Here is a 14,416-nt window from a genome sequence, read left to right as displayed (position 1 = left end):
TAGCTAAATCTTTTTAAAAAAGAAATAAATGTAAATGTAAACTTGTGTGTACACATATTTATGTACTTATATTCCCTAGCTCTAGCTATTAGAGGACCTGGTAGCAGTGACACCCCAAAAGTAATAAGCACACATGGCATCCAGATCTTAGTTTCTAAATATGATGCTCACCTAAAAGGAAGAAATGGAGAAAAGATTGATGCCATAGCCGAGGCAGGGAAAGTATAAGAGCCTAGAATATCTTGTACTAGAAAGCAAAGAAGTACTAAAAATAAAAATAATGAAGACATGATAAAAGGACATAGGAATCAGCTTGAAGACACTGTTACTGACCAAATCTGGGACAGTTTGAGATCAAAATCAATAATGATGTAACAAATTATAACCCACTAAATAAAATAAGCCATAAGTTCATACTGATTTAAATAAGTAAATAGGAAGAAGAAAGAGCTTTTCCTCCAATTAGAATGTCAACTAATAAATGTAGAAGGAATAGGGGAATCTTCATAATGATCATTAATTCATCCAAGAAACATCCATGGATACTAAAACTAGTTTGTGAAAGTTTGATGAGGATCAGGGCATTTATGTAAAACACTTGCTAATTACAAAGATTAAAAAAAACTTTTCAGTGGAGAAAGCTGGCAGACAGCATCTTAATCAAATGATGAAAATTAGCATCACCAGCAATGGGAGCTGCATGCCACGAGATGGGCTCAATTGAGAAGACTCAGGGGCCTATCTGTTATAGTCCTGCCAAAACGGCTAACATGAATCTATTCAGGAGGAAATACCAGACAACTCTTTTACTGTGGGGTATTCTACAAAAAAATCAAGCATGTCATCTTCAAAAGGTCAAGGTTCTGAGAGTTAAAGGCTAACAAGCTGTACCAATCTGAAGAAGACGGAAGAGACATCACAATGGGAGGGCACTGTGATTCTGAACTGGATCTTTTGTCATTAGTAACATTTCAGTGAGAACTGGGAAACCCAAGTGGGGTATGTGGATTAGATGGGAGTGATGCAGCAATGGGATTTCTTGGTTTTGTTGTCTTGAGATCACGTGAAAGAACATCATTTTCTGTGAGAATAACATCGTACATATTCAAGGCAAAAGGCACACCATGTGGGTAACTTGCTATCAAATGGTTGTGTAGGGAGGTACTAGTTTCCCAGGCTTGCTATACATTTGAGAATATTCCAGAAGAAAAAGACATTTAAGTGTAACCTGGTTGAGGAAAGTTTATGTGAGGAATATTCTTTGGGGGAGACGGGCAGCTGAATGGGGCTTCATCAAGAGACGAGTTCACAAAGGATTGGTCTGGTCTCCAAGGCCCGGCACTTTGCGTCAGTTCTCAGAATCACCAGCTTCTGCTTATGAGATGAATTGCAACAAGAGAAGAACAAGCTACAGGCAGCATGGCTACACAGGTTTCCTGGGAAGCGAACACAGAAGCCTCCCTTTATGCAAAGACTTAATTGAGATGATGATTGACATTGTATATTGGCCACACAACTTAGTAAACCATGACTCTAAGTCAGACCTTCTGGGACATGCCTCCCTTCCCCCATACTCTCTCATATGCCCATCTGTTACTGGAAGGCCATTGCTAATGATGTGTAATGCAGGTACATTATGACCTTCATTAGCTAATTTAACAACAGTCTGGTGATCCTGCCCATTATAGCTCCTTACTGGCTGATGACTCCTGCCAAGATGAGAACGGCTTTGTGTGAGCAACTCATCTTCCGAGTCATTTGTGGAACAGGTGCTTCCTGATCTCTCCTCAATGGCCCTGCTCTGTCCTGTGGGCTGGCTCTGGTCTTTCTTTTTCTCAATTCACCATCCTGTCTGGGTTTAATTTATTCACTCAGTACCTCTAGATTTGGTATCACTTGTTACTCAATTTTTTTTTTTTTTTTTTTTTTTTTTTTTTGGACAGGCAGAGTGGACAGTGAGAGAGAGAGACAGAGAGAAAGGTCTTCCTTTTTCCGTTGGTTCACCCGCCAAGTGGCTGCTACGGCTGGCGCACTGCGGCTGGCACTGTGCCGATCCAAAGCCAGGAGCCAGGTGCTTCTCCTTGTCTGCCATGCGGGTGCAGGGCCCAAGCACTTGGGCCATCCTCCACTGCACTCCCGGGCCACAGCAGAGAGCTGAACTGGAAGAGGAGCACCCAGGACAGAATCCGGTGCCCCGACCGGGACTAGAACCCCGGGTGCCGGAGCTGCAGGTGGAGGATTAGCCTAGTGAGCCGCGGCGCCAGCCTCGTTACTCAAATTTTAATTTTTTATTTAAAGAAAAAAAAAAGCTCTTCTCATTCTCCTGAAATACAGCCCTTTGCACCCAGGGAAAGCTTTTTTAGTTACAATTTCTGATGACCTCCCTTAGCTTCTTACCAAGACTGAGAAGAGACATGGATGTCTTTCAGGCCTTTCAAGCAGGTCGGTATACTTAAGTCAAAAACTTGGGAGTCACGAGAGGCCAGGCATTCAGGTTCCTTCAGTATCATCGCTTGGGTAAAAGAAACAAAGACTTCATCTGAATTTGCCATTCTTGATATCGGTTGAGGTCAGGACTGTCATTAAGAGAGTAGCTAGAAATATATTTCCTTGAGAAGTCCCCTCTCCACATCCCCCCGAGCCTTGCACAATATTTCCCCATTATTTCCCAGGAAGATGTGGCACCTCTCAGATGGACCAGTGTCTTTTGGAAGAAGCAGGGGGAGAAGGTTTATTATGCAAACATAATAAGAAAGTGTTTATTATGCAAACAGCAACTGAGTTATGTGTCCTTTAAGACTACTAAATAGTTTTTAATTACTGCTATATCAGTAAATCCCATAAATATGCAAATGCAATTAGTTCACAAAATAGGCCTTAAATATCTTTATTCCTCTCCAACAAAGTTCTTTGAAGTTAATCGCTAACTCTCTTTGTTCACTCCCTTGGCAGTCGTGCTGAAATTGACAGGAATTTTGACAGATGTAAATATTCTGGGGGAACCGAATTTCCAAGCACATCTGGTCAGGCTAGAGGAGAAAAGCAGAACTGGACACTCTAGCCAAACAGAAGCGTTTAATGAGTAGTCCCGTATGGAATTTGTTACTCTACAGAGTTGTCTACTGAAATGAATATCAAGGTAACCACTGAGGCAGCACTTCCAAGCCCAAATCCACACTCAACATTTGATTTCTCTCTAGTTTGGAATTGCATTTTAATAATAATGCACATTTTCTGGTGCCCAGAGAAAGAAACAGAATCCCTCTTGGTTCTGATCCTTCACAGTTCATAGGTCATGGTTTTCTATGGGAAGATACAGAGCACAGTTGCAAGGGTATCAGGCCTTGGAGTCACTCACACCTCTTTGCCTGCCAGCTCCACCACTTGATAGATTCCCCTAGCCTTGCCAAAACTGTTTTTCTGAGCCTTAGCTTTCACATCTGTTAAAAGGGTTTAATCTGCACTGGGTTACTTTTCTATGGCTACATAGCATATTCCCACACACTTGGCAGCTTCAAACACATCTCATGTATTAGCTCATGGTTCTGCAGATCAGAAGTCCACTCACAAGCAAGGACGGATTCTCTGCTCAGGGTTTTACAAGACCAAAATTGTGGTGGTGTGCAGGAGCTGGCTCTTCCAGTGTCCAAAGACACTGTGTTCCTCCCAATTCTGTATTCAGTGACTTCAAGTTGGGGTCTTGAGTCAGCCATGATGGGAGAATTTGCTGGATGGAAATCAGCAAACAGTACAAGCCAGGATGCCTCCCACCAACTGGTTACTGAATGTCCAGAAACACACCATGGCCACTCCCCAGGAGGCCCTCATGTATATATGTCTGTTACTGACTTTTGCAAATATATTATGAGTATTTCTTCACTCTGCTATATCTTCCAGAATTCTGTGGATTCCTTGAAGGAAGAACACTGTTGTCTTACTTATCTCATATCCCCATCACAGAGGTTGGCACATAGTGAGTGCTCATTAAATGTTTCAGAAAGCTAGAAGGCAAAGAGGGGAGGAAGAACTAACACATGGACAGAATAGAATTTTGTCTATTGCAAAGAAATATGACACCAAGAGGGGAGCAACTTTCTCACAACCATAACCAATGTGGTATCCTTTCACCACCCACCTCACAAAGGGTAGGTCAAAAGCATCTTGGTTCCAAGCAAGCTTTGCTTTTGTTTGGTTTGCTCCAGAACCAGCATGCAAGCATTGTCAAGGATAAAAACGAGACACATGTGTAGGCAGATCGTGCCTCCACATCATTCTTTCAGAGTGTCCCAAGTTCAGGAGCTTGCAGTCCCTGGGAATAAGAAGTCCCTCCAAAGCCGGAGGAAGATAGAACACAGAAGGAACTTGGAGGAACACAGAGGCTTCTTGCTTCTGCGTTTATGCTCCCAATCACTTCAGTTTCAAGAAACTGCTTAGACTGTGAAGTACAGCAGAAAATCTTACTCAGTAACATTACTCAGTAAGCCATGTTACACAGGCCTTCCACTCAGATGTGGGTCTTGAAGTCTGGCTCTTCCTGCATCAATCTGTGGCTCATGACAGGGCTCCAGACTTCACCATTTATGCCTACTTGGGATTTTTCTGTGGGGAAGTCTAGATATGGTCAAACACAGCAATCAGTAAGATATTTATTTGGATTTCAATTTCTGGATATTTTCATCTCTACTTTGAACTCAAGATGCTGCAAAGCCTTTGATCATTTAGAGCTTGTTTTATTCAAGCATGTATCCATGCACTATGTAGGGAATTGTGGTAGACACTGGGTATATAATATAGATAACAAAACTCAAGGGATTTGAGTTGGAGGTGACAGAAAAGAAACACTAAGAAAGCAATGAGAGGGGGCCTGAGCTGTGGCGTAGTGGGCTAAGCTTCCACCTGCAGCACTGGCATCCCATATGAGCACTCATTCACATCCCAGTTGCTCCTCTTCCGATCCAGCTCTCTGCCTAAGGCCTGGGAAAACAATAGATGATGGTCCAAGTGCTTGGGCCCCTGAACCAGTGTGGGAGATCCAGAAGATCCTCCTGGCTCCTGGTTCCTGGCTTCGGATCAGCCCAGCTCCGGCCTTTGCAGCCATTTGGGGAATCTCCCTGTCTTTGTTTGTAACTCTACCTCTCAAATAAATAAAAAAATAAGAAAGCAATGAGAAATGCTAAGTATGCACAGACTAGATGAGATGGAGGTAAATAAAGGAGCCCAGACTTGGGGGCAGGGTAGGGGACACTCTTCACAAATGTCATTCTTGATGACTGCAGAGTCAGCTGTGGGAGGAGAAGGAGAATGGAGCTCCCAGCAGGAGGGTTAGCAGGATGGTGAGATGAGAAAGAGAGCCTGCTGCTTTCGTGGGGGCCACCAGCCACACTTTGTAAAATCTGGGGGGGGGGGGGGAGAATTCCAAACTCGAGCAAGTTGAATGGATTCACAAGTTCAGGAGACAGAATGCTGAGGGGGGTTAAAAATAGGAGAGTGAAATATTGTCTGCGTCTGTAAGAGTGCTGTTATTACAAAGCTGTCTCCAAATGGCCTGGAGCAATTATTCTGAAATGCACAACAGCTGCATTTGTCCCCTTTCTGCTGTCGCTGAAATTTACACTGTCATTGCTCCAGGAGGAAGGCTTGGCACTAATAACAGGCTGGCTGACTATGGCTGGAGTGTGACAGACCTCTAGTTAGAGCCCTTGAAGACTGGGCGCTGAGGAGCCGGGAACTGTAACGCTCCCACAAAGCCGGTTTGTGGCCGTGAGTGCACAGCACCACCTTGTGGCGGCCGGCACCGCTGCCTCAACCAATTCTTCAACGCCCCAGAAAACTACACACAACGGATTTTTACGCATCATGCAGCACACTTTCAGGTGATTTGACAGTCGAGTCACACCTCTATTTTCCTCTTTGGGTTCCGCAATACCAACCCGCACCAACCGGTCAAATCTATTTCCATTCCGCTTACAACTGCCGACTGGTTCCTGTCTGATCATCTCCTCATTCTTCCTTAGTTTCCTCTCCACAGGAGCTCTCAAGTTTCCAAGGAAATCGACCCAGTGACTTCTTAAAGGGTTATTTGCCTGCTCTTCTTGAAGTCTTGGTTCTCCACCTCTGAAAAGTTGTAAATAGTGTTATTAAAAGCCATATCCAATTTTAATATTGGTAGAAGGGATAAAATTCCATATAACTGAATGCCTTAGACTGTGTTTTCCTGAAGCGTTTCTGAGATAAGAATTTGTATACAAGTGATTTAAAAGTTCTCCCGATAGCAATCAGAAAGCGAAAGGGCTGGTTTTATCCTAATCCCACAGGGACACTGACAGTGAAAGCTACACAAAGGAGCCGGGCTTGCTTACACTCTCATTCAACCTGTCAGTCCTGGACTGAGGGCTTGGGGCAAGGAGCCTGATCTCCCTGGTATTTCCTGCTCTTTTCCTGGGCAGGCAACAGTTTAGTAGCCCAGGAGAAGTCTCCAGGGAAAGTCCTAGTTGTGGGCCTTGGAGGCTAAGGCAAAGAGAAGCTAAGAGAGGGGAGCACAGCAACAGTGCTGGGGATCTGCAAAGCTCTGTGGCAACAGCTAAACGTTTCCATTCCAGAGACAGCGAGGGTGCGTGGGAGATGATAAATTTCTTATTCCTCCAGAAGACAAGTAAATTCCAAAGAACCTGATGATCAATGTCTTCAGAGCCCAAGCATGCATAAATAGTTTAACTATTTCCAAATTAATATTAACACTCTTGGAAGAAACTCCTCTCTTTGCAAAATACTTGACATGATTCTGCCATAAATTTTAGCAGAGGTACGTGGTCTCTAACTGGATCACTTTTTTTTTTTAAGAAAAAAGTTGAAATCATGATATCCAAAGTCTAAGTTATGCCAGAGTGGCAGCTACACAAGTAATTTGCAACCCTGGAAGTACATTAGGATCAATTTGAAAACTTTTAGAAAATGACCTCAACAGATTCTGTTTTGAAGTGGGGACCAGGCCCTGGCATCTATTAGAAATTCTAAAGGTGATGGCTGATGTGCAGCCGGAGCTGAAAGCCACAAATTTAAACCAAAACAAATAGACTCACTTGTATATGGGCAGAGTATATTTACTCTTTCATTCTATTAGCATGCAATTCCATCTTTATGCAGGCATTGGCCTTTGACTAAAGTGGCAGTTGAGATGCTCGTATCCTATATCAGAGTGCCTGAGTTCAAGTCCTGGTTCCATTCCTGATTTTAGCTCCCTGCTATTACAGGCAGCAGTGATGAAGTAATTGGTGTTAATTTTAGGATTTTAAGGTTTGAAGAAGGCGGCAAGGAGGAAGCCAGTTAAAGCAGAAAAGATGTTCACTAAAGACAGGAGAGCATGGTAGGAAGAAAGCAAAGTTGAAGCCTGCCCAGACAGCCGGTAGAGGGTCTGAGAAGATATTCAGCCCACCAGGCAGTGATCAACTGCCTATTCATGCTGTTTGCTGGGAGGGGGGCAAGCATGTAGAGACCCACTTCCACTGTGATAAGGTCCGTTTGAATGGACAGAAGTCCCCGACAGGTATTTGTCAAAGACAGCAACTTAACAACGTAAGCTGTTATCAGCTTGGGATGTCCTGGGCAAGCTGCGGTTGTAAGAGCCAGAGCAGCAGAATCTTAGGCCATAAAATTCCATCATGACAGCCTCATGTTCAGACTGCCAGGTGTGAAGTTAACTATTTGTGTCCCAAAGCCTTGTACCGCCAACAACTGGGTCCCTGTCAACCATATAGGAGACCTGGCTCCCGGCTTTGGCCTGACCCAGCCCTGGCCATTGCAGGCATTTGGAGAGTGAACCAGTAGACAGGAGCTCTCTTTAACGTGAAATAGTGAATGTTCAGGAAATAACTGATGGCCTCAACTCTTGGGCTTATGTAGTGGAATATGTACCTATTGGCTTGTTAAGGCTACCATGACAAAATGCCACAGACTAGGTGGCTTCAACAGAAGTCATAGTTCTGGAGGCTGGAAGTTCAGGATCAGTGTTAGCAGAGGAGGTTTCTCCTGTGGCCTCTCTCTCTCTCCCTGGCTTGCAGATGGCTGTCATCTCACTGTGTCCTTGTCCTTCAGTCTGTGTCTTGATCTCTTCTGAAGGCACCAGTTGTGTTGGGTTAGGACAACCCCCCAGGACCCCATTTTAACTTAACTACTTCCTTAATTGTCCCTATCTCCAAATGAATCACATTCTGAGGTCCAGGCTTTGGCTATGAGTTGTGGAGAGACAAAATTCAGCCCTTAGAAATGTGTTCACAGGCCAGCCTTGTGATATAGCAAGTTAAGCTGCCACTTGGATGCCCACAACCTGTATTGGAGTGCAACTACCCCACTTCTGATGCAACTTCCTGCTAATATGCCTGGGAGGCAGCAGATGATGGCTCAAGTACTTGAGTTCCTGCCATCCACATGGGAAACCTGGATGGGATTCCTGGCTCCTGGCTTTGAAAGAGAGAGAGAGAGAGAGAGAGAGAGAGAGAGAGATTCTTCCATCTTCTGGTTCACTCCTAAATGCCCACAACAGCCAGGGCTGAGCTGGGCTAGGATGAAGACGGGAACCTCAAACTCAATTTGTGTCTCCCATGTCAGTGGAAGGAACCCAAGTACTTAGACCATCACCTGCTGCCTCCCAGGATGTGCACTCGAATGAAGCTGGATTGTAAGCACAGCAGCCAGAAAATAATAGCTAATATTACTGAGCACTCATAAGCCAGAGAGGGTTCAGAGTGTCTTTTGAGTGCCAGTTTGTGTCACAGCTACTCCACTTCTGATCTAGCTCCCTGCTAATGGCCTGGGAGAAGCAGCAGAGGAAGGTCCAAGTGTTTGGGCCCCTGCCACCCATGTGGGGAGACCCAGATGAAGCTCAAGGCTCCTGGCTTTGGCTTGGCTCAGGCCTGGCTGTGCAGCCATCTGGGGAGTGATCCAGTGGATGGAAGATCTCTGTGTGTGTGTGTGTATGTGTGTGTGTGTTTCTGTAACTCAAATAAGTACATGGACCTTAACAAAGAAAGAAAGAAAGAAAGAAAGGAAGGAAGGAAGGAAGGAAGGAAGGAAGGAAGGAAGGAAGGAAGGAAGAGAGAACCAGGATTGTAAAACAAGCAATTTAGCTCTTTTGACAGCTTGGGGTATAAGATTCTATCTTAGAGAAACTCTAGTTGAAAAAGGTGAATGCAGTGATGACAGAGGACACGGCCTCTGAAGACCCCGAGGAAGTGCCACTTGAGCTGAGTTGAGAAAGATGGCGAAAGCTGAGAGGAAGACAAGGGAACCTTGGCACTCAGTTAGAAGGCTGGTTACCATCTGGTAAGCTCAGATCCCAGTTTGCCTGGGCAATCCCAGTGTACCTCTATTTTCCCATCAACTCTTCCTTCCTTAAACTTCCAAGTTTGGATGATTGAACAGGTTTCATCTTAAACTTGAGCAGTGGTCCTAGAGAATTATCATAGTGTTTCCCAAAGCTTTACATATACAGCTGAAATATAAATCTGGAGCCAAGTCTGATATGTTTGCCTGGTTAACAAGCACTGGTTGATTTGTTTCCAAAGAACACAGCAGAGGGGAATGAGAGGGCAACCCACTGAGAGTGGTGGGGGTATTGCCGGTAGTCTCATTCTCCTAAGAGACTGAAGCCTTTTCACTATTGTGAAGGAATGGGGCCTGCTGACCATTTGAATGTCTTCCTTTGAGAAATGTCTGATTAGGTAAATTGCCCATTTTAAAATGATTATTTGTTATTGAGTTGTTTGAGTTCCTTATATATTCTGTTTATTAATCCCTTGCCATCTGTTTAACTTGCAAATATTCCTTTCATTCTGCAGATAATGTCTTTACTAAGTTGACTTGACTTTTTTGTGCAAAAGCTCTTTGATTTGATAAAGTCTCATTTGTCTATTTTCGCTTTTGTTTCCTGTACTTTGGGTTTTGAGTAAAAAACTTCATGCCCATTCCAATGTCCTGACATATTTCCCCTATGTTTTCTTCTAGTAGTTGCAAAGTTTCAGGTCATATGTATATAGTTCTAATCCATTCTGGGTTGATTTTTGTACCTGGGTGAGAGATGGGGGTCTAATTTCATTCTTCTGCATTGGATTATCAGTTTCCCTAGCACCATTCATTGAAAAAAGTCCCTTTTCCAATGCATTTTCTTTGCACCTTTGACAAAGATCAGTTGGCTGTAGATGCATGGATTTATGTTTAGGGTCTCTTATTCTGTCCCATTAGTCTAATACTAATGGGACAGTATTTCCATTACTAACACAATTATAATCATACCATTCTTTATTTATTGTAACTTTGTAATAATATTGCAAAATCAGCTAGTGTAGTGCCTTCTGCTTTGTTCTTTTTGCACAAGATTGCTTTGACTACGCAAGATGTTTTGTGGCTTCATACTTATATTAATGTTCTTTTTCTAGTTCTGTGAAAAATGTCATTGGCATTTTCATAAGGATTGCATTGATTCAGCAAACTGCTTATGGTATTATTGATTCTTTTTATCTACCAACATGTGATGTCTTTCTCTTTCTTTGTATCCCTTCAATGTCTTTCATCAATGATTTATAGTTTTCTTTGGAGACATGCATTTGGTGTAGAGGTTAAGACACTGCTTGGGGCCGGCACCGAGGCTCACTAGGCTAATCCTCCTCCTTGCGGCGCCAGCACACCGGGTTCTAGTCCCGGTCGGAACGCCGGATTCTGTCCCGGTTGCCCCTCTTCCAGGCCAGCTCTCTGCTGTGGCCTGGGAAGGCAGTGGAGGATGGCCCAAGTCCTTGGGCCCTGCACCCCATGGGAGACCAGGATAAGTACCTGGCTCCTGCCATCGGCAGCGCGGTGCGCCAGCCTCAGCACGCTGGCCGCGGCGGCCATTGGAGGGTGAACCAATGGCAAAAGGAAGACCTTTCTCTCTGTCTCTCTCTCTCTCACTGTCCACTCTGCCTGTCAAAAAAAAAAAAAAAAAAGGCACTGCTTGGGATGCCTGCATCCCATATTAGAGTGCCTGGGTTTAAGTTCTAACTCCACTTCTGTTTCCAGCTTCCTGCTAATGTACACCCTGGAAAGCACTAGGTGACAGCTCAAGCAGTTGGGCTCCTCCCATCCACATGGGAGTTCTGGGCTCCTGGTTTCAGCCTGACATTACCTCAGCTGTTGTGAGCTTTTGGGGAAGTGAACCAGTGAATGAAAGATCTCTGTTTCTCTCTCTTTCAAATAAAAACACGTTTTTTATTGAAGAGATCTGTCACTTCTTTGGTTAAATACTTTTCTTGGCCTGTGGTTTTTTTTTTTTTTTTTTTTTTGTAGCTATTGTAAATGGAACTGCTTTCTTGATTTCTTTTTTAGATAACTCGCTATTGGGATATAACAAAATACTGATTTTTGCACATTGACTTTCTGTTCTGCAACTCTGTTCAATTTGTTTATTATATTAGTTCTACCAGTTTTTAGTGGAGTCTTTGGGAATTATTTCTATACAAGAACATGTCATCTGTACATAGTGACAGTTTAACTTTCTCCTTTCCAGTTTGGATGCATTTCTTTCTCTCTCCTAATTGTTCTAGCTAGGACTTCCAGAACTATTTTGAACATACAAGGTGAAAGTGAGCATACTTGTCTTGTTCAAACAGAGCCAAAGCCTTCAACTTTTCCCTATTAAGTATGATGTTAGTGATTGGTTTATTATATGGTATTTATTATGTTGAAGTATGTTGCTTCATTGCTTCTATACTTGATTTTTTATTTTTATTTGTTCATTTTTATTTGCTTGAAACGCAGTGAGAGAGAGATCTTCCATCCACCATCCACTTGTTCACTCTCCAGGAGCCCACAATAGCCAGAACTGGGCCAGACTGAAAGCAGGGGACAGGAACTCCATCTGGCTATCCCATGTGGGTGGCAGGACTCAGTAGTTGAGCCATAATCTGCTGCTTACCAGAAATATTAGCAGGAAATTGGATTGGAAGAGAGGTGGGGGTGAGACTCCATCCCAAGCACACTGCTGTGGGATGCACACATGCTAAGTACCACCTTAAACTGCTTCATCACCTCGCCCATATCTGTTCATAGTTTTTAACATAAAAGGATGCTGAATTTTACCAAATGCAGTTTCTGTATCATGTGATTATTGTTATTCATTCTGATAATGGGATGTGCCACATTTACTGATTTATGTATATCCAACCATTCTTGCATCCATGAGATGAATCCCACTTGGTCATGATTAAATAGTCACAACTAGTGACAACCTAATCTCTTTTTTTAAGATTTATTTTATTTATTTAAAAGAGCTACAGAGAGAGGGAGGGAGAGGGAAGAAGGGAGGGAGAGAGGGAGAGAGGTCTTCCATTCATTGGTTCACTCCCTAAATGGCTACAATGGCTGGAACTGAGCCAATCCAAAATCAGGAGACAAGTGCTTCTTCCAGATCTCCCACATGGGTGCAGGGGCCTGAGGACTTGGGTTATCCTCTGCTGCTTTCTCAGGCACATCAGCAGGGAGCTGGATTGGACATGGAGCACCCAGGACTCGAACCAGCACCCATATGGGATGCTGGTGCTGCAGGCCAGCACTTTAACCCATTGTACCACAGCGCTGGTCCCAATGAATAGTATTTTTAATGTGCTGAAGTGTTGGCTTTGCTAGTATTTTGTCGAGGATTTTTGCATCTATGTTCATCAAGCATATTGACCCGTAGCTTTATTTATGTTGTTTTTTTGTGTTGTTTTTGTTTTTTTGCTGTTGTGTCCTTGTCTGGTTTTGGAATCAAAACAATGCTGGACTCATAGAATGAGTTTGCAAGAATCCCCTCCTTTTCTATTTTTTTGAAATAATGTAAGGACTAGTGCTAAGTCTACCTTAAATGTTTGGCAGAATTAAGCTGTGGAGCCATCTGGTCCTGGATTTTCTTATATGGGAGACCTTTTATACTTTATAAAAAGTTTTTATTTATTTTTTGAAAGGCAGAGAGAGAGAGAGAATGAATGAATCCTTCAGTCTCTGGTTCACGTCCTAGATGTGCAGAGCTAGGGCTAGGCCAAGCTGAATCCAGGAGCCAAAACTCATTTTGGGTCTCCCATGTGGGTGACAGGGACCCAAATACTTGAGCCTGCTGCCTAAGAGGGTGCACATGAGGAAGCTGGATCAGAAGCAGAGCTGGGACTTGAACCTATGGACTCTGATATGGGATCCAGGAGTTCCAAGTGGCATCTTAACCACTGTACCAAATGGTCACCCTACCTTTTTATTATTGCATCAATCTCACTACTCATTATTGTCTGTTTAATTATTCTATTTCTTTATGATTCAATCTTTGTAGAGTATATGTGTCCAGGAATCTGTCCATTTCTTCCAGGCTATCAAATCTGTTGCCATAGTGATCTCTAACAATCCTTTGTCCTTCTGTGTTGTCAGTTGTGAAGTCTCTGTCTTTGTCTCTAATTTTACGTATTTGAATCTTCTTTGTTCCTTAGTCTAGCTAACGATTTGCTAATTTTATGATTTCAAAGAACCAGCTCTTCATTTGATTGATTTTTATATTCCTTTTTTTGGTCTCTACATAACTTATTTGTGTTCTAAATTTTATCTTTCCTTCTAATAATTTTGGACTTGATTTGTTTCTTGTTTATCTAATACTTTGAGGTTCAGCAATAAGTCCTTTATATGAAACCTGCCTTTTTGATGCAGGCAGTGATTGCTATTATTTTCCTCTCAGCACTGATTTTACTGTATCCAGTAGGTTTTGGTGTGTTATATTTCCATTTTCCTTCATTTCAATAAATTTTAAAATTTGCTTCTAATTTCTTCCTTGATTCATTGATTGTTCAGGAGTAAATCAATTTCCATGTATTTATGTGTTTCTTGTTATTGACTTCTGGCTTTATTGCATTATGGTCAGAAAAGATTTTTATTTTTAAAATTTGTTAACACTTGTTTTGTGACCCACCATATGGTCTATCCTGGAGAATGTTCCATGTGTTGTTGAGAAGAATGTGTATTCTGCAGCTGTTGGATGGAATGTTCTGTAAATGTCTGTTAGATCCAACTGATTGAGGGTGTGATTTAACTCTAGTGCTTCTTTGGTGATTTTCTGTCCGGATGATCTGTCCATTTCTGAAAGTGGGTGTTAACCACTACTATTATTATATTAGACTCTCTCTACCTCTTTAGTACTATTAGTATTTGTGGGGAGCAACTCGGACTAGACTAAGTTACTGGAATTAAGACTTATTCTATGCATCTGCTCTCCCACAATATGGCGCTGAGAAGGGAGAAACAGCTTCTACACAGCTGCCTCCAGTTCAACCAATAAACTGTAGGACCTACTCCTGATTGGAGGAGAGCAGCGTACTCGGCGTGTGGGTAGCAGAGTTGGGATTGGTGGAAGAGGACTATAAAGGAGGAGAGAGAC

This window comes from Oryctolagus cuniculus, chromosome 1, assembly GCF_051225735.1.
Source record: "Oryctolagus cuniculus isolate XC-2025 breed Fujian yellow rabbit chromosome 1, ASM5122573v1, whole genome shotgun sequence".
In the NCBI taxonomy this organism is placed as follows: Eukaryota; Metazoa; Chordata; class Mammalia; order Lagomorpha; family Leporidae; genus Oryctolagus; species Oryctolagus cuniculus.
Note: the sequence above shows the minus strand (reverse complement) of the source record.